The sequence below is a fragment of the Chamaea fasciata genome, unplaced genomic scaffold (genome assembly GCF_029207755.1).
Source record: "Chamaea fasciata isolate MVZ Bird 193981 ecotype frontalis unplaced genomic scaffold, bChaFas1.0.hap1 SCAF_13, whole genome shotgun sequence".
Classification (NCBI taxonomy): Eukaryota; Metazoa; Chordata; class Aves; order Passeriformes; family Sylviidae; genus Chamaea; species Chamaea fasciata.
The window spans coordinates 16,204,261-16,231,087 of record NW_027094098.1 but is presented as its reverse complement, the minus strand read 5'-3'; the positions used below and the strand labels follow the sequence as shown (position 1 = coordinate 16,231,087).

General features: G+C 47.3%; 1 protein-coding gene across 1 annotated transcript in view; it reads left to right on the top strand.

Annotated features, from left to right (window-relative positions):
• Positions 1 to 23,696: 23,696 nt before the first annotated feature.
• FRMD4B (FERM domain containing 4B) overlaps positions 23,697 to 26,827 on the top strand; it is a 98,320-nt gene continuing 95,189 nt past the window's right edge. Inside the window, exon 1 of the mRNA XM_066195288.1 lies at positions 23,697 to 23,716. The gene's annotated coding sequence lies outside the window, so the exon portion shown is untranslated. The remainder of the gene's footprint in view (positions 23,717 to 26,827) is intronic.

Here is a 26,827-nt window from a genome sequence, read left to right as displayed (position 1 = left end):
GGCTGCAAAGTGGGGCTGTGCAGAATTACCAGAAGTCAAGAGGAAATGGCAAATAAGCTATTTGCAAAAACGTAGTTCCTGGTTCCTTTCTCACAAGGACAGTCTTGAAATCGGGAGGAGGAGATGGAGTCAGAGGGATGAATTCCAGTCAGTCCCATTTAGAACACACTGGTGGATGTGACACAGCACCTGCTGGAGGTACCACTGGCTGTGGGATGTTCCTGCAGCAGCCTGTTCACCCTGCTCAAAGAAGCAGTCAAGTCCATTGTTTTTACACAGTCAACTGGAGAGAGTAAGGGAGAAATGGGATATTTGTTTCCTCTGAGCATCCTACAGGACTGCAGGGCGCAGGGTGTGTTTTATAACCACGTGTGCTCGTGCTGTATTTGGTACTAACGGGCTCTCAGGGCTGCTTCACCAGGGTGCCAGGATCAGACTGTGGTTAAAATGGATTTTCCTGCAATTTATCACTTGTGCCTCTCACCTTCCTCTGCAGAACTTGTCTGAGTAAAAGCACCACTCTGGGTGCCATGTGAGGGTAGTGCTGAGCCTCAGGAGGTGTCAGGGATGTGCTGCAGGAGTGTGAGTGAACCCTGCATGGAGAGGAGGGGGATCTCTGCCTGACATCCTCTCCAGCTGTTCCACCCAGCACTTCCCAACCCTGTGCCCTGGAGCCATCAAACCACAGAGCCTCTCCCGAGCCCAGGAAGGGGGTTCAGGGGCTCCCAGAGCAGCCAGGAGTGGAAATTCCTGTTGGAGAGAAAAAGATGTCTGATAACATTCTAGGTACTGCTCTGCCCGAAGCAGAAAAAAAAAAAAATCTTTTTTTGGAAAAGAATGAAAGGTTTGGGAGGAGGAGAAGGTGGTGTCTGATGAGGAAGTTTGTAGTAGATGAATGATAACACCTGTGTGCAGTCTGCTTTCTTCCTCTGGGGCTAAAACAGGTGGAAGATTTGCTTTCAGCAGCAATGCCCATCACCTCAGGCTGGAGAGACTTTTCTTTCATGTCCCATTCAGTCCCTGGCAGCACTGGCTCTGCGCAGGTTTTGTGGGTTCTGGAGGTCTCAGGGTCAGCCCTGATGTTGGTTATCATGTTGCTTTAGCATCACTTACTCCCCAGAAAAAGAAGGAAAGGCCTTTTGGAATTAACTCATCTTAACTCTCTTTTCTTCATCCTGAGAAATGCTGCAAGTTTGCAAGCCTTACCTCCAACTGTGGAATGCAAAAAGTGGTCCCCAAGGCTTGTGACTTTGAATTCAGAGCTTGATTCTGCGTGGAATATGAAAAGATATTTGTGCACAGGGAGAAAAATCATGGAAAATTAAAAACAAAGCAAAATCTGTTTTCCTTGTATTTTTGAGGAGTTGGAAAGATCTGCTTGAAATGCTTCCTTGGTTCAGTGGTCTCTTCTGTGGGCAGGTTCTTGTAGCTTGCGCAGTAACTCACAGTAAATGAGCTTAAGGGCTGCAATTCTGAGTCGAGGGGCACTTTACAACACAGGCTGGGGCTGCAAACGAACATCAAAGAAAAAAGGGGTTTGCACAGAGCGGTGCAAAAAACCCATGACAAATATTGAAGGGGGCAAACCTGCAGGCAGGAGAACTCCTTGGCAGGTTGTGAGGAGGAGTGACAGCACAGGGAGCTGAGCAAGCAGGTAGGAGCCAGCTTTGGGGATACTGTGTAAAGGGAATTTGTAGATAAAAATCCCTGCCAGGCCCCAGGATGTTGGCTTGAAAAATGAGCAGAGTGTTCAAGGCAGAGCAGAGGCTTTGAAGCAGATTAATCTTGGCCCAGACATACTGACAGGATCCAAGGGGGTGGATTTTTTTGTAGTTTTAATGCAGTTCCTCAACATGAGCATCTCCCTCCTAATGACTGTCTTGGGCTGTAAGAAATCTATCTGTATTTGTAAGTGTCCCTGTGTAACTGTGTCACTTATCTTCTGGGCTGTGCTGACTTTCTTTTGCTTGAAACTGGGATTTTTTTTGTGCCTGAGCAAGATGTTGGGTAAGGCACAGCACCTTACCCTGGTGGGAGGAGGGATTCCGAGGGATTTATTGATGGTGCTCTGTGCCCTTCTCAAGGACAAAAGGTTTTGAAAGTTTTGTGCTTGTTTGCCTTTTCACTGGGCAATTATTTCAAGCCAGCAATTTCTCTGCAGCTGTGACACCCATGTCCAAAGGGAGAATGGGGAATGACAGGAAGAAAAATTTAATTAAATTCAAATTTACCACTGTCCAGTAAATTCTCAGGACTAATGTGACACTAATATAACATTAGCAGTGGCTTCATTACCACAAATCATAGCCGGTTTTCATGCAGGATACTTTTTTTACCTGTAGGAACCTTCTGGCATGGTTACAGCTCCCCTTTTGTCTAAATAATACAGTTTAGAGCCACCATTTACTGGGATAAATGTGTGCACTCAGGGAGTTTAATCACATTGATTAGCAGAGCACAAAATCAGTGGTGTCCTTGTTTTTGGTGAAAACCAGCAGCAAGGCCATAGCTGTCCTTTCAGACTCTGCTCCTGCCATTAGAATCCCAACTGTTTGTGTGAGCTGGGCAGGAATGTGCTGGTATTTACCCAAATTTTGAAGAAGACACTTAGCAGAGGAATGTGCTCTGCATGCTCGCCATTCCGCTGGGAAACTCTGCATTTCAAGGAAACCTCAAGCAAATATTTGGAAGGCCAGGGGGGCTTCAGAGGAACAGTATGTCCTCCAGATTTTAGGGGGAGCAACTCATGCTGCCACATTTAGTTGTCTCTTGTCCTCTGTGCAAGCTCTGTGCCACCTAATGCTGCTACCTGGGTGGTTACAGTAATCCTCTTAATTTCATTTTAATGTCTGTGTGAGTACCTGATACTCAGAATGGGATTAGGAGAGGTGAATTCCTGCTGAAATTGGTAATAACAGAAAGCAAACCTGTCTGGCAGCATCAGCCCTGTGATCTTCAGAGAGCAGGTAAAAGGATCCTTAATTAACTTTTTGCCAGGGCGGGGTAGTGTTTTTGAGACGAATTCATTTGAGAAAGTTACAGCATGAATTGTTGTTGCCGGAGTTAGAACAGCCTAATGAATTGCCATAAATTAGCTCCCAGCCTATAGGGAATGCTGTGTTTAAGGGGAAAAAAAAAGCTGTAAGGATTGCTCTAGGCTGAAGGGAGGGAGCTGACTCAGAGAAACTTGTTAAAGGTAAAACAAGAGTGTGATGGTTCTCAACTGCTCTTGCCGAAACATTTCCAGAAGCTCTTTGCCCTGCTCCTGTTTGGCTTTTCTGCCTCCTGTCTCCAGGATTCCCCTCCAAGCTGGTCAGAGGCTCTGGTGCAGGCACGATGTGCCTGTTATGGTTGTACAGGTCCCGGGCCAGTTACTCCACAAATAATTTATCTGACTTGTGTCCTGGATTGCTGCACATCCCTTATTAACGACCAGTTGGGTGACAGAAAATGGGAAGCTGCTATAAAGCAGTGGATAATTACTTAGTTTGGAGCTGAACTGACATTGCTGCCCAAGAAAAAGCCTTGACAGACCCTTCTGTGGGTGCTGGAGGGACACAAATGGGGCTTTCCCTCGGTGAAGGCTGTGCTCTGCTTCAGGGGCTGTTCTCCTGTCTCTGCTTCGGGACTGTGGATGAATGTGTCCCCTCAGCACATTGCCACCACGGGATTTATAGTGTATTTTATGCATATAATCCACCACCTTGCTGGGAACAAGTGTGGGGTGGCTGGAGGGCAGGTTTGGAAGAGCAAAGATGCCTTGTCCTGCTTTGTTGAGAATGGGTCTGGGTGGCTTTACCTGTGGGACAGTCAGAGACACTGCTTCCCAAGGAACTGATGTCCCAAAGCAAAGTACTCCTTTTCCCAGACAGTAAAACCACAGGGGTTATTTGAATGAGAGGCAACAAGTGCCTTTAACTCGGTACAGTTGCCTGGGAGGGTTAACAAGTTTGTGATTTAGTGCCTCTGTGCTGCTGCTATTCACTACCACCAAATTCTTGTGTTAAATGCCCTTTCAGCTTTGCCACTGTGAAGGTGATGAAAACTTCATACGAAATTTGAAGTCTCAAGTGGAGCCTATAGAAATTATCTGAATAAATTGGGTAGTTTAATACCCATCTCCTGGCAGCACCAGCTCCTTCACGAGTTGTTTTCCAAAAGTTCTGTGTGTGCTGGGATGGTTTTTCCTGAGAAGTTTTTTCTCGACTTGGTTAGAAACTGGCTTGTGTCCAGCAGTATCCAAGTGGCTTTGAGTCCTGGTAAAACTCCAATCTATTCAGACCTTGCTCTGGAAAACACCAGATATTGTCATGCCTTTATGCTGTGGAGGTGCAAGAATTTAATCATCTGTGTGTTTGGCTGGCGAGAGGAGCAATCTGAATTCAGGGAGGGGGAAAAAAATAGCTGTAACATAAACCAAACAGTATTTCTAAAGGCATGATGTCTTGACTGAATGGTTTTAATCAGCATAATTTGAATACTCTGTCATTGCTTAGCAAACAAAGCCCTAGTTGGCTCACAGAGCTATTGAATAACTAAAGCAGGCAATATCCCTGCCAGGGTATTCTTATCTTCCCGTTTGGTTCCTGTCTGTGCACACAAGTAGGATGAAATTGGTGCATGCAGAGGAGGTCAGGGGAGCTCTTCTGCGTGAGTAGGGAGGTGCTGGTTTGAGATGTCTGCCCAGAAAGCAGCTGTGAAGGGGTTTGTAGCTCCACTTCTAGAAAACAGCCTTGGGAACCTCCTCGTTTGTGCTGTGCAGGTTATTTGGGTTTAAGCACGTTGTGAGCAGGGGGGAATCTGCTTTAAAACAACAGCTGGGCAGAAAGGTGGAACCCATCAGGTGGATCTTAAAGATTCATTTAAAGAAGAAAAACTACCGAGGTAAAGCTGGCTGTGTATTAGATGCATGCACAGCTCTGCAGTGTGAACGATTTCTGCCCCTTGTTCTGACAGCCTCTGCATGAAAACCTGGACTGCTCACATGGGCATTGTTAGGGCAGTGCTGTACCTGAGCTCCTTCTTCCTCCGGCTCTCCTGCTTGCTAAGAGTGAGAGAGAAGGTGACAAATCCTGCAGGAGAGGTGCTGCCAGGAGCTTGGGCACATGATCTCCCCCAGTGGCTGTGGGTGCTCTCGCCTGGCAGGCAAGCCTTGGCTTGCTTTTCCTGGGGGATCCCAGCACTCCTGAGGTGCTGGCAGCTCTCACCTGGCCATGGGGTGGGTGCAGCTCCCAGATCAGAGTGTGGTAAAGCAGGAGGTTTGGATGAATTGGTGCTGCCTGAAATGAATGCAAAATAGCAGAGGAGATGGAAGAGGAGGAGGAATCCCCGTGGCTGTGGGGAGCTGACAGGCAGACACTTGCCCAGTGCTGCTCTGTAGCTGCAGACCTACTGATCTCAGTCCTCTCCTTCCAAAAGGGGATGTAAATGCAGGCCCTGAGCCAAGATTAAGCCTGAACTTTCTAACAATATCTTTCACTGCCTCGCTTTAGAAGCGATTTCTCTCAACAGGCAAAGACCTGGTGTTGGTGTGTCCGAGGCGAAGGTGCACAGCGCACATGGGTGTGGGATGTGCAGGAGCACATCTGTGAGCAGGAATAACTGCACAGCTGCTCTCCAGGAATCCCCACAAATCCAGCTACTTTCGCAGGTGGTTGTGTTGGTGGCACAGCCGTGTGCGTAGGGAGGCTGTTGCCTTCTGATGTCTTTGTATTTCTGAAAACTGACCACTGAATTCCCAGTAGTGTTAAATGGAGTGTAAATTCTCAAGGCTTTCCAGGCACATCGATGCTGTTGTACAGGGGATGTGTGCCAAGGTGTTCTCATTCAAGCTGTCACTGAAATCTGACACTGTTTGGAGCTGTCTGGCTTTCAGGGTTACTCTGAACCAACGAACCTGGGCTGCTAGTTAAATAAAAAGGTTGCTGAACCCAGAGATCTCTCTTAAAGAAAATCCAAACCAGCACCAAAATAACCCCAGAAAAAGTAATGCTGCTGCTTTGAGGGAGGAGAAATATGACAGAGCAGTGTCTATGCCTTTGCTAAATTACACAGGGAGCAGGAAAACTGCTGTTTGCTGATGCTTCTCTGAGTTATGAGCACATTTTCCTGGTGCTGCCGGGCATGGCGAGTGCAGCTGTGGGGATACAGCTTCCTTAATGGCTCTGCTGTTCTGCAGTGATCCACTCACTGGAAATCTTCCCATTTATTTCATTTGCTGCATACAGTCTCTGCTTCAGGATGTCTTTGCCCTCCTTGTTGTAGGCTCTCTGTTTTGGAAACTGTAACAAGGTGTTTTCAGATTAATCTTTCTCTCTTCTCCCCCTGCAGCCTCTCCATCCTCATCACGATGTGGTCTCTGGCTCTTTTTGTAGCTGTTTTGCTTCCTACATTGCTGAGACAAAGGAAAACCCACCTTCTGTAGGCTGGTTTCAGGCCAAGCCTGCCTTATTTAAAATTAGTGTGGGCACTTGCCAGGAAGGAATCCCAAGTCACAGCATTTGAATTACCGTGGTGCTGGCACTGGCTGTAAAGGGAAGAGTGAGAAGCTACACAAAATGAGCTGATATTTCCATGTCTAGCTGTGTATTTGCAGGATGTGGAAGTTTATAGCCATGCAATGAGAACCAACATGGGTAAGATAATATTCCGCTGGCAGGCAAGAGGAGCAAGCACTGATTTTCCCAAAAGGGTTTTGTTTTTTGGGGATGTTTGTGGCATGTGTCCTGCACATGTCAGTGGATGTGAACAGCAGGTCTGATTTGTTGGTGATGGGGTTCCTTTGCCTGCACAGGTAGGTAGGTATGGCAGGAAATGAGGAATATGGCAGCGCTGTAGAAAATAAACTTCTTGTTTTTACGGTGTCTTCTGATGTCTATGGCTCTCTGCCCTGGGCATTTAACATTTCAGGACAGTCCCTTTTCCCTGGGGGTGAGTGACTGGCCCAGGTGGATGATCAACTTGCCAGGCATCAGGTGCTGGCCTCTCCTGCTCCCACACAAGCTCCTGGGGACAAGGGGAATCCCTCCTGCCTTGGACATTTTGTGACGTTCACTTGCTGCTGCACCTTCTCTCCAGTTCCTTAAGGCAGTTGTACTTTCCTGCCCCTGATTTGCATAGGGGTTTTATTTTCCCCTCCAAAGAGACCTTTGGAGGACTGCTTTGGCTGGGCTGTCCCTTAAACATCCCTTGTTTACAAGACATTGCTGTAGATATTGCACTTCCTGCCACAATTACAGCTCTGTACTTTGCTCCTGTAGAGAAAACAGTGGGGGACAAGTGCCACTAAGGTGACAGTGTGTCACCAAGGTGGGCAAGTGCCATTTCCTGCAGGATCCTTGCTCCTGGATCCATGTGTGCCTCGGCAGGAGCACGGAGAGCGAGCGCTGCCGCTGTCTTTGTTCCTGGGTTATTGGTCCAGTCTGACAGCAGGGCCGGGGGTTGCTCTGCCAGGGCTGCTTCTTCTGTCAGTTTAATAGGTGCTTGTGGGCATCTAATAATCAAACCCAAAATGAAATGCATGAGGAGGTGAGGCTGCAGGCAGGAGATGTATGAGCTTTCAGCCGTGTCTGCGAGGGATGCGCGTCCCTGGGGATGTGTGTTCGTAAATGCTGGGCTTGTTGATGGCACAACAGAGACATAATTACAGGTCTGTTCTCTGTCACAGCTGTGTTGTCCTCTTGGACAGACCAGGCATAAATTTGGGGTTCCCAGGAGAAAATCAGAGTAATTATGTGTGTGCGTATTTAAATGTTACCCACATAAGCTAAAAGGAAGAATTTCCCACTTTTTTCTACCACGTGTCAAGCCTGTCTTTTCCCCCTGCTCCTTTGCCAGTAGGTGTGGATTTCTAATATTTTGATTTCAACTATTCTTTCCTCTCTACAATTTGATGTTCTCTATTTCTAAACTTTAATAGGGTGCCTTTTTCTGAGTGAAACCAGCAGGATTTGTACTTTTTGCTCATTGCATCTGCATGTCTCAGAAGTCAGCAAGTCATCTGATACTCTTTTCCCAAAAACGCATTTTTCAAAAAAGGTCACATAACAAAATTTCCTGCAGTAAAGATGGTTTTAAATAGAAGCCCCACTTGGAGCTACTGAACCTCAAAGCATAATGCCACCAAAGACTGTAAAATAAGGAGGTGGGGTGGGGTGTAAATCTCCATGCTAAATCACATAAAGCCAGAGTCCCTTGAGTATCTCTAATGCTGTGTGATGGATGAGAATTTCCCAAAATAGACATTTGGGTTTTTTCTTTTTGAAAGGACTTTGTCTCACCATGCGATTGCTGACAGTGATGCATAAAAGCAATACCGGGAGCCAGCTCTTCTCTTGGTTCTCTTCCTCTGGCAGAGGAATAGAATAAACACTTTGTGGAATTCATATGCCATATTTCTCACTGGGGCAAACATTTAAAACATTTGGGAGGAAGCATTGAGCCTGACTGCAGCTACCTCACTGTGGCTGTGTAGAGCACCTGGTTTGATTTCTGTGAAGCCACTCAGGACAGAAAATGGGGATTGAGCTCAGAGCATCCCCTTCCCAAAGACTGCTCACAGGAGCATTGTACTGCAGTTCTCTTTGTGTTATCCTTATTGTGGCTTACAGTTAATGAGTTAAAGCTACATTTCAATTTCTGCTTTCATGTTCTCTCTTTTTCCTGTGCCTTTACTTTACAAGCTTTGCAAAGACTTTGAGCTGTGTTGTTAAAAGTGTAGCAATATCAGGTCAGGCATCCCTGGGGAACAGAGTTGTCACCCAGCAAAGAAGGTGTTAAAAATATCACGATAGGCAACAGCATAGACACTAGAACGTTTTCAAAGCAGAGACTGAGCCTTTATAAAGTTAGCACTAGTTAAAGATTACTCAGCAGAGTATTCTTTGCGCTGAGAAAGTTTTATGAGTTATTTCTGTCACGTTATTGTTATTATCTTCTTTTCAAATTGTACGTTAAAAAAGTTTGAAGGTTCTGTTAGTACCAGTTCTATATAAAGAGAATATACTTCACTTGAAAACATCTCACCAGATTAAAAGGCAAAATACAGTTCCAAAGCAATGAGAAACTGAATTTTAATCTTAAAAAAATACTGATTTAAATAATTGGCTGGAAAAGAAGAAAAAGCAACAAATTCAACATAATTTAATCCATAAAAAACTACACTTGAGTTATAGAACCGAATTATAAAGCAATTAAAAAGTCCAGCAGCCAAGGTGAAGCACCATGGCCACTAATGGAAAATAAACATCTTGAACTTTCATGACAAGTCCTAGAGAGGTTGAGGTGCCCAGTTTCCTAAACTATTGAACAAATCTGCTTTATCAAACCATCCCTTGTCACAGGGTGTGCTCTGAATTCCTGTCCCTTGACTGTAAATGGTGTGGGAGTGCAAATCTGAGGACATTGGCCACCCAGTGTGAAAAATTAAAGTCATGTTCCCTGATGAGAAAGTGGCCAGACAGGGGAGTGTGGGCCACAGAGCTTGGAGAACTTCAGGTGGAGAGAACCAGAGTTGGCTGTCACCTATCAAACTTACAGACAGTTCAGAATCCAGACCCTGATTCCATTGAAATTAAAAGAAGAAGTTTTCGTTCCTTCCAAAAAACAGGGAAAACTTCTTACTGTGGCGAGAGGAGCCTCATGTGTGTAGGTGTTGTTTACATAATGTGCCATATCAGGACATCTACTAAATCCAAAGTGGCATCCTCAGCTGCAGTCAGCCACCTTCTTTTCTGCTATAAATAATGAATCCATTTTTTGCTGCAGAAGTAGTCCCATTGGGGAAAACTGATCAAGGCCATTTACAGGGTTTTGGAGCTTTTAATGTGTTTTCCAGCTGGGATGCTTTGTGTGCTGTGCTGGTCCCCAAGCTGAGCTGCTCTACAGTTGGTGTGACACAGGTTCAGTGCAGCGTGGTCATCCTGCAAAGCGTGTGAGGAGTTGGTTTGTGTCACATCTCGGGCTAAGGACGGGAGAATTCCATGAGCAGTTTCCCACCCGCTGCTTCCAGTGGGACAGCAGTGGTCTGAAACACCCTCCCTCTGCCTGTGTCAGGTACATTTTACTCTTTTAGACTTGAATGGATCATTATTTCGTTGTAGTTTGGTCTGTGAGGATTCACTTATTGATTGTAAAGCAATCTGTGATCTATCACTAAGATGAAATCATGTTTTCTTACAGCTGTGAAAACGTAACTCGTGTTGTGTTTGAAAGCAATAAGGCTTCTGTCAGGCAAGGTTTTCCCGGCTCTGTTCTGAGGATAAATTACATTTTAGGAGCATTCTGTTACACGGGGTCGTGTGGGTGGGAAGACTCACAACTCTGGTGCTGCATCAGTCTGAGAAATTAGAGGTGCATGGAGGCGCAGCAATTTTAAACAGTTTTTGCAGGGAAGGTGTGGTGTTAGCTGGTGGCTCTTGCTGAGGGGCAGTTTGAGACTCTTTAGATGTCATTTAAGTGTCAGGTTTCATGTGGAAGGGTAGCAGAGGAGTGGAGAAGGCTGGGGCTGCAGCGATAGGTGCTTCAACCTGGCAGTAGCTCAAGGCTTTCAGTTTCATAAGTGTGAGTGCTTTCACACTTGGAGCACTTCCACTGATGCTGCTGGAGACAGCAAAGCGTGGCTTGAATGATCAGAAGCTCAATGAGCAAATTCAAATGAAAGGGAACTGTTTCTGTTGAGTGTTGTGAACAACCTCAGCCAATAAATAGGGGGTTTGTGGTTATAGGATGGTCAGGGTTGGAAGGGACATTAAAGATCATCTGGTTCCAATGGGCAGGGGACACCTTCCACTGTCCCAGGCTGCTCCAAGCCTGATCCAGCCTGACCTTGGACACTGCCAGGGATTGGGCAGCCTGTGCCAGGGCCTCACCAGCCTCACAATAAAGCATTTCTTCCCATTATCCCATCCAACCCTGCCCTTGTAAGTCTGAAGTGATTCCCTCCTGCCCTTTGCACCCCCTGCCCTGGGTAGGCTGCAGAGCAGTGACACGTGCTGTGCTTGCTCATGTTTGGTGGGTGCCATCACTTTCACTGCTTTTCTCATTTTAATTTGCTCTCCCACTCCAGCTCTGGGCTTTAAATACTTGCAACTGGAATGAGATGGGTTCTGATTAAAATAAACATGATACAGCAGTTTAGCATGTGATTATAGAATTTGTGCTCCCACCATCAGTAGGTGTGTTTAAACAAAAATGGGAGTGGGTAAAAGTGGAACCAGTTTGGATTTTAAAAAAAAGTTCTCTTCAGGGCTGTAAATCAGTTTGTCAGATTTCTAAGTGCTTTGATTCAAGCAAAGGCTTTCTTTTGCTGCCCTAAAATCAAAACGAAGCCAAAAATCACAGAACTGAATTAATTATCTTTGAGTTAAATCTTGCAAGTAATACTGTATAAACACTTCAGATCCAAAGGGGATTACAGGCAAATGCTGAGCTGATGGAACAGTTTAGGGACGTTCTGAATTGCAAAACAGGCATTTAGAAAGCGTTTCTGGAGCTGCACCTCTGGGCTGGGAGAGCATGGAGGGATGGATGAGGGAGCTTAGGGCAGACAGCTGAGAAGAAATTGGACTTGGCTGAGCCTGAAGAGACTGAATGAGTGCAGAGGACACAGAGAGGAAAGAGAATGGCTGAATGTCTCTGTCTTTACCCCCTGCTCCATCCCGTCTGTTCTCAGGTGCCGCTGCCAGTGGTGTTTGCAATGCTCTGTTTGCTCGGTGGGGTTTGGGGTGTTTTCTGTCAGGAGCTGGGGCTGGGTAGGGTGGGTGGGAGCTCTGGCTGCTCCTGGCACCAGTGATCTTTGTGTGGATCTGTTTACTCACCTGGGAAATCAGCATCAGCCATAGCAGGGAACTCAAATCAACTGATCATCGAGTGCTTGGGATGGAATTTTACTTGGGATCATTCTTGAAATAGAGTAGGGTGTGAAATTCTGTGTTACGGTGATGTGGCACAGATCACCTCATTGTGAAAGCAGGGGAGGGGAAGAGAGAACTTAGTGTTTTCTGTGATGAAGGAGAATAATTAGCGTATTGCATAGTTTCTAATGCGATATCAGGACAGGTATCAAGTGCCAGATTCTTTCTTGTACAAGACAAATGAGTTTCTTTATCCTCTCTCTGTCTGCAATAAGACTACACATGATTAAATAATGGCTTCATTTCCCAAAGAACAGTAGATGAATCTAAAGTCCCTCTCCTCCCTGCACAGGCACCTACACAGATTTAATATTTGTTATAGAAATAATTTGAAATGTTACTTTGTTTTCCTAGCATTTTGGAGTTTTTCCTCTGTTTCAAATGCTTTTGACTTCTCTGTTCTCATTTTTACCTGCTGTGACTAGTGGTGCAAGCTCCCTGCACAGTTAATTTCCTTGGATGATTTATTTACCAGTGACACTGCAGAGCCCTTGACATAGTAATTGCAATGATGTGATCATCCAAACATCAAAGACAGGAGCCCCTGGTTTCTCATGTCCCTCATGCTGCTGCAGTCCTCCCACTTCTCCCTTTGTGCTCCCTCTTTGTTGCTTTAATCCTTTAGGGGAAGGAAAGAATTATGTCATAATTGGATAAGAACTGGAGGGTGCTGGAGTAGGTTTCTGTATGTAACTGCTTCCCTGGCTGGCTTTGGTCAGAGGTGCCAAAATGCTCTGCTGCATCACTTTGCTGTCCCCATGTCCCCTGCCTGACCCAGTGTCTGTGTCCCAGCAAAGATGGGTTGTGCTGTAGCTGGGCAGAGAACAGGGGTGGTGTCAGCTCTGCTCTTCCTGGAGATGGACTGGGGGTGAGTGAGTGGGCAGAGCGCTGGTTTTCTTCTTCCCCATCTGTTTCTGCATCTTCAGGGATCAGACAGGTCTTGTGCAAGAGGGGAAGATGCTCACCCCCTCATGGGCTGAGCATGACCTGGCTGTGCTCCAGTCCTCCCTCTGCTCCCTGCATCTGGTGTCAGAATCACTGAGGTTGGAAAAGCCCTCCAGGACCATTGAGTCCCACCATTAGCCCAGCACTGCCAGCTCCACCACTAAACCACATCCCTCAGCACCACACCTGCATGTTTCCTGAACATTTCCAGGTATGAGGACTCCACCAGTCCCTTGGGTTTTCTCTCTGCCTGCTGCCCAGGAGCCTGGCCTGGGCTCAGCCTCTGCAGGAGGAAGACTTCTATAAAGCCTACAGCAGAGGCTCCTTGAGCTTGGTGCCCAGCTCAGACCTGTCTGTCCTTGTCACCTCTGCTCTGTGGAGCCTGTCCCAGCAGAAATGATGTTCTCCCTGGCTGTGACTGACCCTGGCTGGGTCTCCAGAGCAGCCACCAGTGCACTCCAGAGTGTGCAGCAGATACCTGGGTACAGTGCTTGCTGCAAACCAGAATCTGAGCGTGTTGGATAAACACACCTGAGCAGCTCCTAGAAATGTTTTTCTACTTCCCCAGCCCTCCTGTCTTTGCTCTCTTCTTTCATAAAAGAAAACACATCTAGCAAGAGAAGATGCTGGCAGGATGAAGCAGGATCAGAACAGGCTTCATTCAGCAGGACGGAATTTTAATTTGAAACCTGCTTCTGTATGAGCTTTGGTAGCTCAGAAATGAGGCTCTTTGCTGCTCTGGCTGGGCTTGAAGAGCTCATCTCTTCATGCTCTCCTGTCAGTTGCTGTGGGACTGGGCAGATGTTGCAGATGTTCCTCCCTTTGCTGTTCCTCCCCAGCTCTGCAGCCCCACTCCAGCTCCCGAGCTCAGTGGGAACCTGGGATGCTTCTGTCTTGGGAACAAGCTCCCAAAGAGCTGAGTTTTGGAAGAGGCCCCTCAGCAGGGAGCTAAATGTTAATATGGGGGATTAAAGACCGCTTGGAAGGCGAAACTCTGGCAGTGAGTGTTGAAGTGCTAAATCATCGCTCAAGGCATGCTGTTTTCACCAATTTAGGCTGAGACCATTAATTAACTTGTTCTCTGAGTGTGCACATCTCATTAAAGCAGCTTTCTGTTATTTGGGAGGAGTTCAGAAGGGGAGGAGTGCTAGGAAATATACTGATAATACTTTATCTTTTGAAAAGCAACTGGAAGCTCCAGTTCCTGCTGAGAGCAGAGTGGGGTGAATTCCCACTCCCAAGATAATGCACTCTGGGATTTGGAAGGACCAGCTGACCCAAGGCAATGTACTTAGCCCTTGGCACAAATTCTCTCTCTTCCCAGACAGCAGGAGCCAAGGCTGCTGCTCCTCCATTACATGCTAATAGTCTGAGAAATAAAATACAATTATTACTTGAATTGTTAAATGGACCTAGAGCCTGAACCAGGAATTGCTTTCCAAGAGCAACTGGAGCATACAGTAACGAAACAAAACACAAAAAAAGAGGCAAAAGAAGGATTACTGCAGGGTTTGTTTTTTTAATGTGCTTAAGGACATTGCAGTGCACTGTTTGGTAGAGGGGATGCAGCTCTGGATGAGGCTGGGATGGAGCTGTGCTCCAGGCTCTGGAACTGGCTTTTTTTGTGTGCAGTCAGGTCTGTGCTTCAGTTCCTTTATTAGAAAGGAGTGAGAAGATGGCAAATTCTCTCAAGTTTAATGTGGTCTTTTGCGCTGAAGCTGAGTATCACTGTGTCCAGCCCAGTACATGTCAACTCCAGCACTCCAGCATTGCCATCCTGGAGCAGAATGGATTCTCTTCTTCTGAATCTGACTATTGAGTGCTTCAAAACACACAGCAGGTCCTGAGGATGCACTCGGGGGTCTTGTGGGCAAAGCTCCCCTCTCCCAGGGGCTGACAGGAAGATGGGATGGGCTGGAAGCAAGTCCAGCATGGAAAAAGCCAGGGACTTTGCTAGGTGCTGGGTGGCTTTGCTACAAATTTTGGTGTGGGTTATGCCCTTTTGTCTCTTAGTGAAGGTGGTGGGACACAGGGAGCAGCCAGCCTCTACTTGTGCCCCTGCCATGGGAAGAAAGATTCTGTAGAGAGACAGCTGCCCCCACTCTCTTCCAAAAGAAAATAGGCCAGGAGTGTCCAAGCTTGTCTGCAGAGCTGTAGGTCAGCATGGAATCTGCTCTTCCCAAATGGAATGCACAGTGGGGTGTGGAGGGGAGAGGATGTTTGGTTGTAAGGGTTTTGTTTATGCCAGAAGCTTGGCTGGGTGAAGGCAGATGGAAGTAATTTTAAGGGACAGGAGCCAGCTGACCGTTGCATCTTGATTCAGAACAACTATGGGCGAGCCAGTCCTTGGAGGAAGCTTTTACCCTAACCTCTGTCATTTAGTGGTTGTTCTGTGCCCGAAGAATGAGGTTTTATACTCCCTTACTGTCTGCCCATGGTGTTTTTAGATGCTGCTGCAACTCCAGCCCTTCCTGGTAATCACAGAATGGCAGATCACAGATGATGGGGAATGATGATTTCCATGGTGTTTGCAGCTTTTAAAGGGTTGTGGCCCTTTGCTTTTGATTTCTTTTCTTACATCTTACAGTCCAGACTCTTGGAGTGCTGAAATTGCATTTGCTGCTCTCCCTTTGGTCAGTTTGTGAATCTCAGGGCAGCCGAGGAGATCCTGGAAATAGGAACCTCAGAAAGCAGATGGAAAGAAGCCCAAATGATGATAACTGTATAATGCATTTCTCACTGCTTTATGCTGTCTTATCCCAGACAAAGCTTTATCTTTCATCCCGTAATTATGTGATTCCCTGTAGGCAGCTTAAAGTGAGCTTTGGAAAGGTCGATAATTTTATCTATTAGATGCCTCCTATGATCTCTAAGTGCAGACATGGGTACTTGAAGGAAGGTTTCGAGGGCAAATTCCTGTAGTTTCAGTGAACTTAACTAGGAGACTCAATTGCTCTGAGCCTGTTTAACAGGATTGTCCACATTTGCATTTGTGATACGGTTGAGTAATTTGCTCCTGGAGGGGGCTGCTTCCTCTGCCACCTTCCCTTTCACCTTAAGCTTAGAATGCATTCCTCCAAGATGCTTTTCTTTTACTATACCTGTCCCAGAAAATGAACAAAACCAACAGCTGGCATTTTTTGATCTTGGAACTAATATTTTAAACTTAATAGGCATTTAAAACGTGTCCAATTTTGGCTTTGCTTGTCATCTTCTTCTAGGTTGTATTATGTGTAATGATTCATACTAAAGGAAAATAAACTTTCCTAGGTGGTGAAGGGAGTAGATGTTTTTCCAGGCTGAATTCAGCTGCAGTTGTGTAGGACAACACTGGCAAAGAGTGGCCAAGCAGTGTGATTCAGGGTGCAGAGATCACTCAGACCAGTCATTACGGAAGCCACGTCCACTCATTCCTCAGTGCTGCCTGAACCCACACTGCCCATGCTGGACGTGGCCTCTCCCTAAGGAAAGGGAAAAAGAGCAAACTTGTGAGCTGCAGGCTAAAGCAAACAGATAAGAAGCTTTGAAAACAGATGGGACTGTTTTGAATCAGATCCTGGAAGGGGGAGTGAAAGGCATTGGGGGCTCCTATGCAAGGGGGATGACTCACGGCTGCTGTCATCGAGGTCTCCTCTGACAGGATTAGTGATTATTGCCCGAAAACATCATTTATCAGAACCCAAACTGGAGACAGAAGTCTCTAACCCCCTTAGCTAAGGCACAGGGTCATTTCTCCAGCAAGATCCCCCTGACTCTTGCTGCAAAGCTCTGGTAGGGGGGACCCTCAGTGCTGCAAAGGGTCCTGCAGGCTGCCAGGGCTGGAGACTCACCAGCCCTGCTCCTTGGGAAATTCCAAGCACTGGGAACCCCATGGGACTGCATCAGGGATTCATTTGGCTGGTGCAGAGATGAAGTGAAATCACTGGATTCGTGTTTGGAGGGGAGAGTGCCTCTGATCCTGATGCTGTGGGAAGTTGGGCTTGGAGAGTGCTGCCAGCTGAACCTCTGCACGCCTCTCTCAAAATATTTTCCTTCCTTTTGCCCCAGTAACTGCGAGTTTGGGTGTGGCACCCTGCAAACTGGCCCATCACAGGGGTACATATGGATGTGTGCTGGAGAGGGACCCCACTGCCCTCTTCTCACAATCCCTGGTCCTGGGGCAGGCCCCAGCTTTGTCTGATGGGCTTTTAGGACCAGCTTGTCCTTGCTGAGTCTTTGCTAGATCTAATCCTGAGTGTAGCCTGAGCTTTTATTTAACTACAACAGAGCAGAGCAATGCTTTGGTTAGAAGAGTGCTTCTGGATGGAAAAATATCTGAAAATCTCTCAAAAAATGCCCTTAGCAAAACTCCAAAAGAAATCGCCTAACCTCTGCCTCTGGAGGTGTCAGGGACCAGAAGAAATGAAGAGTTGTCAACCTCACCATTGCTGCACAGGTGCCTGGTTAGGAGGCATCACCTGGAGAATGTGACACCCCCTGACACCCAGAGCAGAGTCACAGCTCTGCAGGAACACGGATTTTCCCTCTCCTGGGGTAATATGGCACAGGCTTCCAACTGTGCTGAGCCTTTTGAGCTCATCCTCTTGAGAAATTGTGCTGAGCAGCTCGAGCCAAGCCCCTCATTGCCTTGCAGGGCACTGCAGATTAATGCTGGTGCAAGACTGGGCTCTCACTACAACCTGAGCTATTTAATTAAAGTAACGTGGAACAAAACGGGGAGAATTAGTTAAAAATAACACCTCTCGGAAGTACAGCTTGTCTTTTTATTAGGCTTGCCCTCACTTTCTCTGCTGCTCTGATAAGAAGGATGTTCTCCCCCTGGGATGGAAGGAATAAACTGGGATGAAACTCATTTGTTGGGGCATTATCTGTTAATTAATTTTGAACACTAATCCTGTCCCTGTACACTGTTTCTTTTTCTCCTGGTTTTAGACCGTAGAATGCAGTTCTGCTCAAGGAGAGGATGGGCAGCTTGTGCTGTGTTACAGGAGGGGGGAGGTTGTGTTGTCCTCTTGTCCCCAGGGCTGGGGGAGGTTTTCCCTAGCCCTGTGCTGCAGCTCACTTTTGGGAAGGTGGGAGCTTTCCCTGGAGCCCACCCAGAACATGGAGAACTTGAATAATTCACCTCAAACGATGCCCTGAGCCTCTTGCTGGTGTGAGTGCCCTGAGGGCAGGGTGGAGGAGCTGATTCCAGGTATCCCATGTGGAGCTGGCACTCTGGGAGGGATTTTGCCCTGTGTCAGTCCCAGCGGTGCCTGTGCTCCTGCACTGGGCAGGAAAGCACTGCCAGAAAATTATTCTAGTTGAGAAAAAGAAAATATATACCATCTTTTTTTTTTTTTATATGTTTCTCTTTTTAGAGTAAACTAAAAGAATGTTTGAGCCTCTGGCCAATATGAGCCGGTTTCCCTTTTTGTACCCAGACTTCTGATGGAAGACATTCTGGTTTTAAGTGGTCTCTTTAATCTGATGGGAAGTTTGCCATTCAAACAGGGGGAAACGTGGACTCTCTCTTTAATCTTTTTTGATTAAGTGATATTATTTTTTTCCTATTCTTTTTAGTCCTTTCACTGGCTCAGCAGTTACTCCTGGCTGCCCCTGCATCCTGCTCATTTAGCTTTGCCCAGTCTTTCAAAATCAATATGTGCTGCTAAATTACTGGAGTTGGATAATAAAATAAAAAAAAAAATCCAATGAGGTTTTGGCATGTAAGTATTGCTTATAAAGTCCTAGGATGGTCTTTAATATAAGCCATCTTGCTTTCTTATTTTTGACGTATTCAGAAGTGTCCGTAAGTGGAAGTCCCTGTTTGAGGAAAGAAGTAATAATATTCAGGAATCCTGGAAAAGGGCTAATTCTTCATTCTGTCCAAGTTTCTAAGCTAGTGCAGGTGTCTCAGGCAGGGACTTCACATGCTGCCCTGCAGATTCTTTCCCACAGTGGCTCACTTTCTAGTAACAGAGAGAAGGGTGACCTCTGTCCTGTCATCTTGATGTGACTCAGGTGGATTAAGGGACAGACTGGAAAAAAAAAAGTGTATGAAACAAATTCCAGCTTGCCAGTGTGCTCTTAGAATGCACAGAGCAGGAAAACATTAATTACATGGTGGCTATGGACAAGACTGATTTCGCACAGGGGAGTTCTTGGATACCATGTGTTCCACTCCTTAAAGCAAGGAGAGATTTGGGATCTGACATTTGGGGTCTGGGTTTGGAACTGGGACTATGATGGCCTTGAAGAGTTTGAGAGCAACTTACAAGGAGGAAAACTGTCATCTTCTTAAAAACCAATGTTCTTTTTTGGCAGTGTATTTTAAATTATGTTCCTTTCTACTCTGAGAGCAATTTTCTTCTAACAGAGATCAATTTGTGAAGACTTTTATCTATAATAAAACTGAATTTGGTTGGTTAAAATGTGGAGAAGTGACTGAAGGGCAGTCCCTGCTGTGAGATGGGGTCATCCACAGGACTGTCCTGGGTTCAAGCCCCTCCAGAACCAGGCACTGGAGGGACTGACCCAGCCTGGAAAAGCTCCAGGAAGTTTTGGATCAGATTTCTGGTTCCTCACATAAATAACATGCCATCAGAAAAGGCCCCACTGGGAATATTTGATCTGTTTAACTATTGATCTAAGCAAATCAGTCCCAGTGGAGGTTATTAAATCCTGGTGAGAACTCACACGATCTACCTTAAATCCCTGTTCCCATGGTATTTCCTAATAGGATACGGTATTGTTGCCATACAAAGGCAGTTACACCATAGTGAGCATTTACTGTAAATACCTCAAATGCAGAGCAGGTCTCCCAGCATTGGGGTTTGATCTCGCTGCTTCTGGCGTGGAGGAATGTAGCCAGTGAGGTCCAGGGTATTCCCATGGGAAAGGGGAGTTTTTCCTGTGGTGCTGTTGGTTCATTGGTTTATATTTGTCTGGTATAAGCAGGAAAACAAAATTAGGGTCTGGTGGGGTTTGTTTGTTTGGGATTTTTTTGTTGGTTTTGGGGGGGTGGGGGGTTTTGTGCGTGAATTGTTGGGATTTTTTTATGAATTGCTGTTTTCCCCCTCTGTAGGTAGCCAAATAACTCTCTGCCTCTTTCTCCTGGGGTTGAGGAGACAAATTTAGAGGTTCTGCTGAAACCCCTGCATTATTCAGTAAATATTGGCGCTTTCGTGGGGAAAACCATCAAAAGCAGGGTTCAGTATTGGAGTTGGTGAGGGAGTTTGAGCAGTCAGGGCGCTGGGAGAAAGGAATGTCCCTCTGAGAGTCCCAGCCCTTGTCTGACCCGTACCACATGCACAGAACAGGGTTAATAAAGTGTTTTATTTCTCCTTCATCGAACTTTCTTATCTTTTCTTCATGTTAGAGCTGGGATTAATGCACAGGAAATGCAGGTTTTTGTGTTCCGACTCAGATGTTTATTAGTCCTTATCTCTAATACAGTCTCACAAGTTGCGAGCTCTAGCTGACAAGATAGAAAACGGCTCCTCTCTAACTCTTTCCGAGGTCTTTTAAGCACAAATTGTCCAATTATGACACAAATTGTCCAATTATGAAAGGACACCTATATTACTTACACTTTTACACCTATATTATTTATACTTTTAACCCAATAACTGACCACCCAAGGTCCAAAATGCGGACCTTCTTCACCCAATTAGGAAAAAAACATCCGAACCCATGAAGGAGAAGGACTTAGCCAACGCCTTAAATCCGTATATATTACTATATACTAAAAATCTTAAAATCTAAGTTTCCCGGGCTTTCAGCGCTGTCCCTTCTGCCCTCGCTCAGCGCCGTTCCTGTGCTCTGTTCCGCGGAGGTTCGGGGTGTGGAGCCGGGTGCTGGCTGCCCTCTAGTGAGGCTCTGCCCGGGATAAAGGAAGGAATAAAATCCCTGCGGGAGCCGAGCTCGGCCACCGCCGCTCTCCGTCACCAAGGTTTGGATCGGTGCGGTGATCCTTTTTCACCTCAGCCTGGTGATGCTCTGCCTTCCCGGTGGGGCTCTAATCCCGGGATTAGTGGGTGTGGAGAGACAACGGGGTAAATTCGCCTTTTTCCTGAAGAGCATCGCCACCGCGGGAGGTGGGAAGGCGTCTGTGGGGGCGTGGCATCCATTAATAAAATTTTTAAAAAAGAAATAAAATTTAATTAAATGTAGTAAAATAGTGGGGAGGCTTTTGAGGGCTGCAGGAGTGCAGCAGTGTGCTGGGGCAGCGTGTGCCCTGTGCTGCTGTGCCTGGTGCTGGGAGCCCCTCTGTTCCTGGGACGGGCTTTGGGCACCACCATGGTGGGTGCTGGCATCCCTCTGTGCCAGCCACACCACTGGGAAAGGTTTGGCTTCGTGTCCATAGGGCTGAAATACTTCAGGATGGGTTGTTTTTGTTTTTGTTTTTGTTTTTGTTTTTTTTTTTTTGTCCTGTGTTTCTCTGGCTGTTTGCACGTTGCAGTAATCGTGGTGTGCACGTTGTGTGAGGAGGGTTGAAACGGGTGCAAATCCTGCCAGCTGCCACCATCATCGTTGTGATTATGGGATTAAAAATACAGTTTTTGAGATGAGGTTGGCAACCCTGGAGTCCTTGGGGGCCGAGGCTGCCCGAGCAGCGTGGGCAGCTCCCCTAGGCTTGAGTTTTATGTGTAAGAGCCCCCAAAACTGTAAGCAATGCATGCTGCAGCTGCCGAGGACAAAAGCCAGGGAGAGCAGGAGATTTTGGCAGCAGCTGGATGTTTTTAATGCTGGAGCTGCCCTCTCCAAGCACAGGTGTGTGGATGCAGGAGGGGAGCCAGGGCAGAATTCACCCAGGAGGGGAATTGGACAGATTCCTTGCATAAGGGCAGGCTTGAAACAGTCGTCAGTGCCCTGGGCCATGGAAAGACCGGTCCTGCAGCAGCAAAGTGCTGCTGCTTTTTGGGGATACCCAAGGGCTGTAGGAGGGAGATTGGGTAAACAGGGTTAGGAGAGCTTAGTCAGGATGGGTTTGTTTAAAGGATCTGCTGCAGCCAGACTCCTGTAATTTGGTAACAAGTTGTGTTTCTGCTCCTTGGAAACACTTCATTCATTAGCCTAATGGAGGGAAGGATTATGCAGGGATCAACCTAAAAGATGCTAAGCAGGGAGGGGTTTGCATCTGGGCTGAAGCAAGGCATGCAGCAGGAGTGGCTGCCGGGCTGGGGGGCACAGGACTGTCACCATGGAGCTGTGCTGTGGTTCAGTCTGCACCGGGGTCTTAATCCATGTCTGCTGTTCCAGGAGGTGGTTCTGTGTGACTGTGGGTAGAAATCTGGAAAAACATTTCCATTTAGGATGCATGAGATTTTTGCAAGGGAAAATAGATATTCTGCCTTGTAGTGTCCCACGAAGACACTGCAGAAAGAGAGAAATCATGAAAAGGATGAAATCCACACATGGTATATAAAACTCAGGATGAGCAAAGGCTGGAGAACTGTGAGTACGAATTGATGAGCCTTTTCCCAGCAGAGCAGTCCAACAACAGGCCAGAAGTGCACTCATGCACAGATGCTTTAAGATGTTTTAAATCCTAAATACCAGAATCTCCAGGTGGAGCATTCTGGATGCTGTAGGCAAGGCAGTGGCTCCTTTGGGGGTGCTGGTTTTACACACACCTCTGGGATGCACAGTGAAGTAGGTGAATCTCTCCCCAAACAGCAGCAGGTCTCTACTGGAGGGCTGAAATGCAGCAAAGGACAGGCACCAACAGTGCTGTGGGGATGAAAAATGAGGTGTCCAATGATTTCTCCCTAGGAAGTCATTTTAACTGGGAGAAATGAGAAAAAGTATGCCAAGATCTGAGCTCATTGGGGCTGTCTTGAAGAACTGGAGTGAGATTGTGTTTCTCATGGTGTTGAAGGGGAGTCCCACAGCCAGAGGTGGGCCAGTGGCTCCTGTGCCAGGCTGGCTCAGCTTGGAATCTGCCTTTTTCTTGGCTCTGTGCTGGTTCAGAGCTGGTTGCTGTGTGTTGTGGTGCATCCCTTAGGTAAACAAAGCAGCTGTTGAAACCTGCAACCATGGGAGTTGAGGTGTTTAAGGTATAAGAAGAGTATAACAGGTTGTACTTCCAGATCAGCTGGATCTTTTTGAAACATCGATGGATCCTCTCCTTCCCTTCTATGGGAGATAAGGGCAGGTTGTTTGTAAAGTGATGCCATTGTCTTGATTTCTTACAGCCTGTGACATAGATGGGGCTGGAGGGAAGAGAAGTGGAAACAAGACTGGCCATTCCTGACTGATCAATAAAATTAGGGCTGTAGAAGAGAAGGTGCTTAGATGTAAAAAAACCTGGGAGGAGGAAGGGTTTTGTTTTGCTACAACTTTGGCATCAAAGTTCCAGGTCTTGTTTTGTCCTTATTTCAGTCATCAAATAACCTCCTTGAAAGCAGTTAGGCGAAAGTCTTAAATCCTACAAAACCACTTGGGGTTTTTTTGTTTTGTTCTTTTGTTGTTTTTTTTAGTTTTTTTTTCCAAGCTGGAGCAGGAGCAAACACATGACTTACACACCTCCAGTGCCGGGCTGGCCTTCAGCAGAGGCAGCAACAGGCTGAACCAGTTTGCTCCTTGCTTTCGTCTGCTGACAGGCGCTCTCTTGTCCCGGCTGCCCTGGGAGGTGCTTGGCCGCTTCTCCCGGTGCTGCAGGAATTCCCCTGCCTGCAGCCACCAGCCCGGGTGCCCTGGTGTGAGCCCAGCAGCCCCTGGCCAGCGACAGCAGCCTGGACAAGGCTGTGCAGGAGAGCCAAGGTCGGGAGCCAGTGTCCGGATCCAGATTTAAGGAGGGTTTTATGGCGTGTGGCAGAGGGTGAGGTGTGCAAGCAGCTTTCCCTTCCAGGAGGTGCCCGTCTCCTGAGTCTCAGGTGAGAGGAATTTCTCTGTGTTGGTGAGTTAATTGAACCTGGGAGACTGTTACCACCTTAGGAGTTGGGGGGATGTCGCTGTGGTTGGTGGAGGTGCTCCTGGGAGCTTGGGTCAGAAGTGACAGTGCAGGAAGGGTATTCAGGGAGTTCTCCCAAGTTTATTTCGAATCGATGTTGCTCATGGCAGACCTGCTCCTGCTGTGGTTCCCAGTGCTGGGCTGGCTGGTGGGTCAGCTGTCCATTTGGACATGATGTTGACCATGGGGATGGAGGATTAACCATGTGGGAATGCTGCCCTGGCTTGGGCTGGGTGCTGCAACCTGTACCAGAACCTCACAGCCCCAAAACTCTTGCTGCAGCAGCAGCCAGAGCTGCTCCAGCTGTCGAGGGCTCTGCTCCCTTGCTGAGCACAGAGCCCCACCAGCTGCTCTGCAGGCAGAACAGCAGGAATTTGGCTCCAGTTGGAGGGTGGGTTTTGTTCTGTTGCCTGCCAGGTCTGTCCAGCAGGAACTCAAGGGAGCTGCAGATGGAGCAGCCCTGGGAGGGCTCTGCACCCCCTGAGCTCCCCCTGGGAATGGTCACCCTTGGGGTCTGCTCTGTACTCGGCTCCCTGGCGCTTTGATCACTGAGATCTGCCTGAAGCCATTACACACAAGAAGTTGGAAGGTGCCTGACTGACGTCTGAGGTTTTCACAAGGACTTGTGTACAAGTCCCTTAAATTGCAATCTAAAGATGTGCAACTGTTGGCTGCTTTTCTCCTACTTTATCATAGTGGAAAATTTGCAGTAACCCTTGGAATATTTAGAAGAGAAATTGCTGATCCAAATGTGCTCTGGCACAAGGCACAAACAGCTGGAAAATGTGCCTTCCCCTGCAATATTTTAAGGATGTGTACCATCATCAAGGGCTATTCACTGGAGCTGGCACTGTGAGCCTGTGCTGTACGACAGAAAATAAATGTTCTGTCCCCACCTTTCAGTAGGTCGTGTCCCAAATAGGCAGTGGGCAGGTTGCAGATCCCTTTCTCTTGTGACAGATGCTCTTCCCAACAGCTCAGCTCTGCCTTGGAAGGGCTGTGGGAGTAAATCCTTGCAATGGAAGCTGGCAGCAAGCATATTGAGAAACAGATGGTGCTGTGCTACAATTTTACCTGCTGTAAGGCTAGTGCATCACTTGGCAATACAGAAGCAGGAATTATATTCCCGTGGCTGCTGTGTTCTTGGTGGGGGGAGGCATTATTTGATTTAACATTCAGCAGCATGGGAAGGGGGAGAGGATGTTCAGTGTAACTCTATTTTTTTTTTAACTCCCTGAGGATTTGAAATTGTAGCACCAGCAAGATTTGGTTTTGAACCCCAGAATTTATTTTCCCCTCCTGTGTGAATGAGTTAGCCACGAGTTAGTTGTGTGCTGAAGGAGCTTGCTATCTCCGTGCAGAAGGGACAGATACCCCCATGTCCCTGCCAAGGCCCCTGAGTGCCTGGGGAGGGTGGGAAGGACAGGGCTGTGATGAGGGGGACAGTCCTGTCTATCTGTGTATCTATTTGAGCCCCTTTCAGCCTTCAGCTGTGCTTTCTTTACCCTCCAAAACCCTAGTCCTAGTTGTTCCCACCCAAAACCTACTGCCTGCCTTGAGGAACAGATATATGGGGCAGGAGGGAATGAAACTGGGTGTAGCAGGGTCCAGTCAGAAGGAGCTGGAAGTTCTTCTTCCTTCTGGTGTAGACCTGTAGGGAGGACCAGGTGCTCTGGTTTCCCTGGGCTGGATGTCCCCTGTCCCCTTGCAGCCATGTGCACAGAATGGGAGTAGGGTTCTCTGGGGAGCATCCTCCAGGACCAGCTGGGCAGGACAGAGTGACCTGCCCAAACAGACAGGCTGGCAAAGGGCCTTTTGTGCTACAATTTGGCCCATCGATGTGAATGAGAACAGAAGACTTTTTAAAAAAAAGTTTCATCCTCTGACCTCCGAAAGGGCCTACTATAAGCACCCCAGCTCCACTTCCAAGCATCCTCTTCCTGCTCCAAATGGCTTCCTTTCCCTGCCTATGTCCTCTCCAAGGAGGAAGGGGAAAATGCATTATAATTCTGCAGTCTTGGCAAGTGAGGAATCACACCCATGAAAACAAATACCCGCTAATTAGGACCATGGAATGCTGATTGAATCACAGCTCTGATAATGACAAGGGCAGTTTTCAAGTGCTTTATATCTCAAGGGGGCGGGGAGAGGGAAGCAATGGGATTTCTTCTTTTAGGAAGCCATTTTCGCCCCTCTTATCTATCTATTTAAAAATTTCTCTGCCAACAGGTACTACTCATTCCTGCATTGTTTCCATTGGAAGCGAGGGGGAGACTTGAAGTTACTGCCTGGGATGATTGTTAACGAATGCAGAATTCTCATTTGTGCCCGTTAGAGCAGGAATAACTTTCAAAGTGTATGAATGGACTCAGATTGATCCCCATTGAGGAGTTCATGCTGCTGCACGATGTCCAGAATTGAGATTGGGAAACTGTGGGGAGCCTGGCTGGGCTAAAGCCCCACTCCCAGCATGTCTGCTCTGCTTCCCTTTTTGCCAAGGTGATGGGGGAAAAGTTAAAAGGAGTTAAAAACCAGAACCAAATACTGGATCCAAAGTATATTAAGATGAGTTTTAACAACCTGTTTTATCAACAGTCCTTTGGCAAAATGGGAGAATGGGCTTTACCATCGAGTGACTCTGTTTTGGGCTGAGGTGACACCCCTGCCTCTGCACCTTTGTCCTCACCCTCCACAAGAACTGGGATAAGGGGTTGCATAGTTTTTCCTGAGGATCTGGCCATGGCCACCAGCTGTGGGGACAGATGTGCTGGCAAGCTGCAGTGCCCCTTGTGCCTGGTGGGGCTGTGAGAACGGGGCGAGGTGTGGGTGAGCATCACCTGGCAGGGATGGGGCTCCATGCCCAACGCCTCACCCTGTTTCCCACAGGGGTGAGGTCCTGCTGACCTCAACGGGCTGATTCAGCCATCCCAGCCGTGCCCTCCGCCTTTCCCTCCCTCTTCCTCTCTCATTGTTTGTGTTTCTGACATTTCCCAACGTCACGGCTCCCACCCTGCCCGTGCTCCCACCCTGCGGC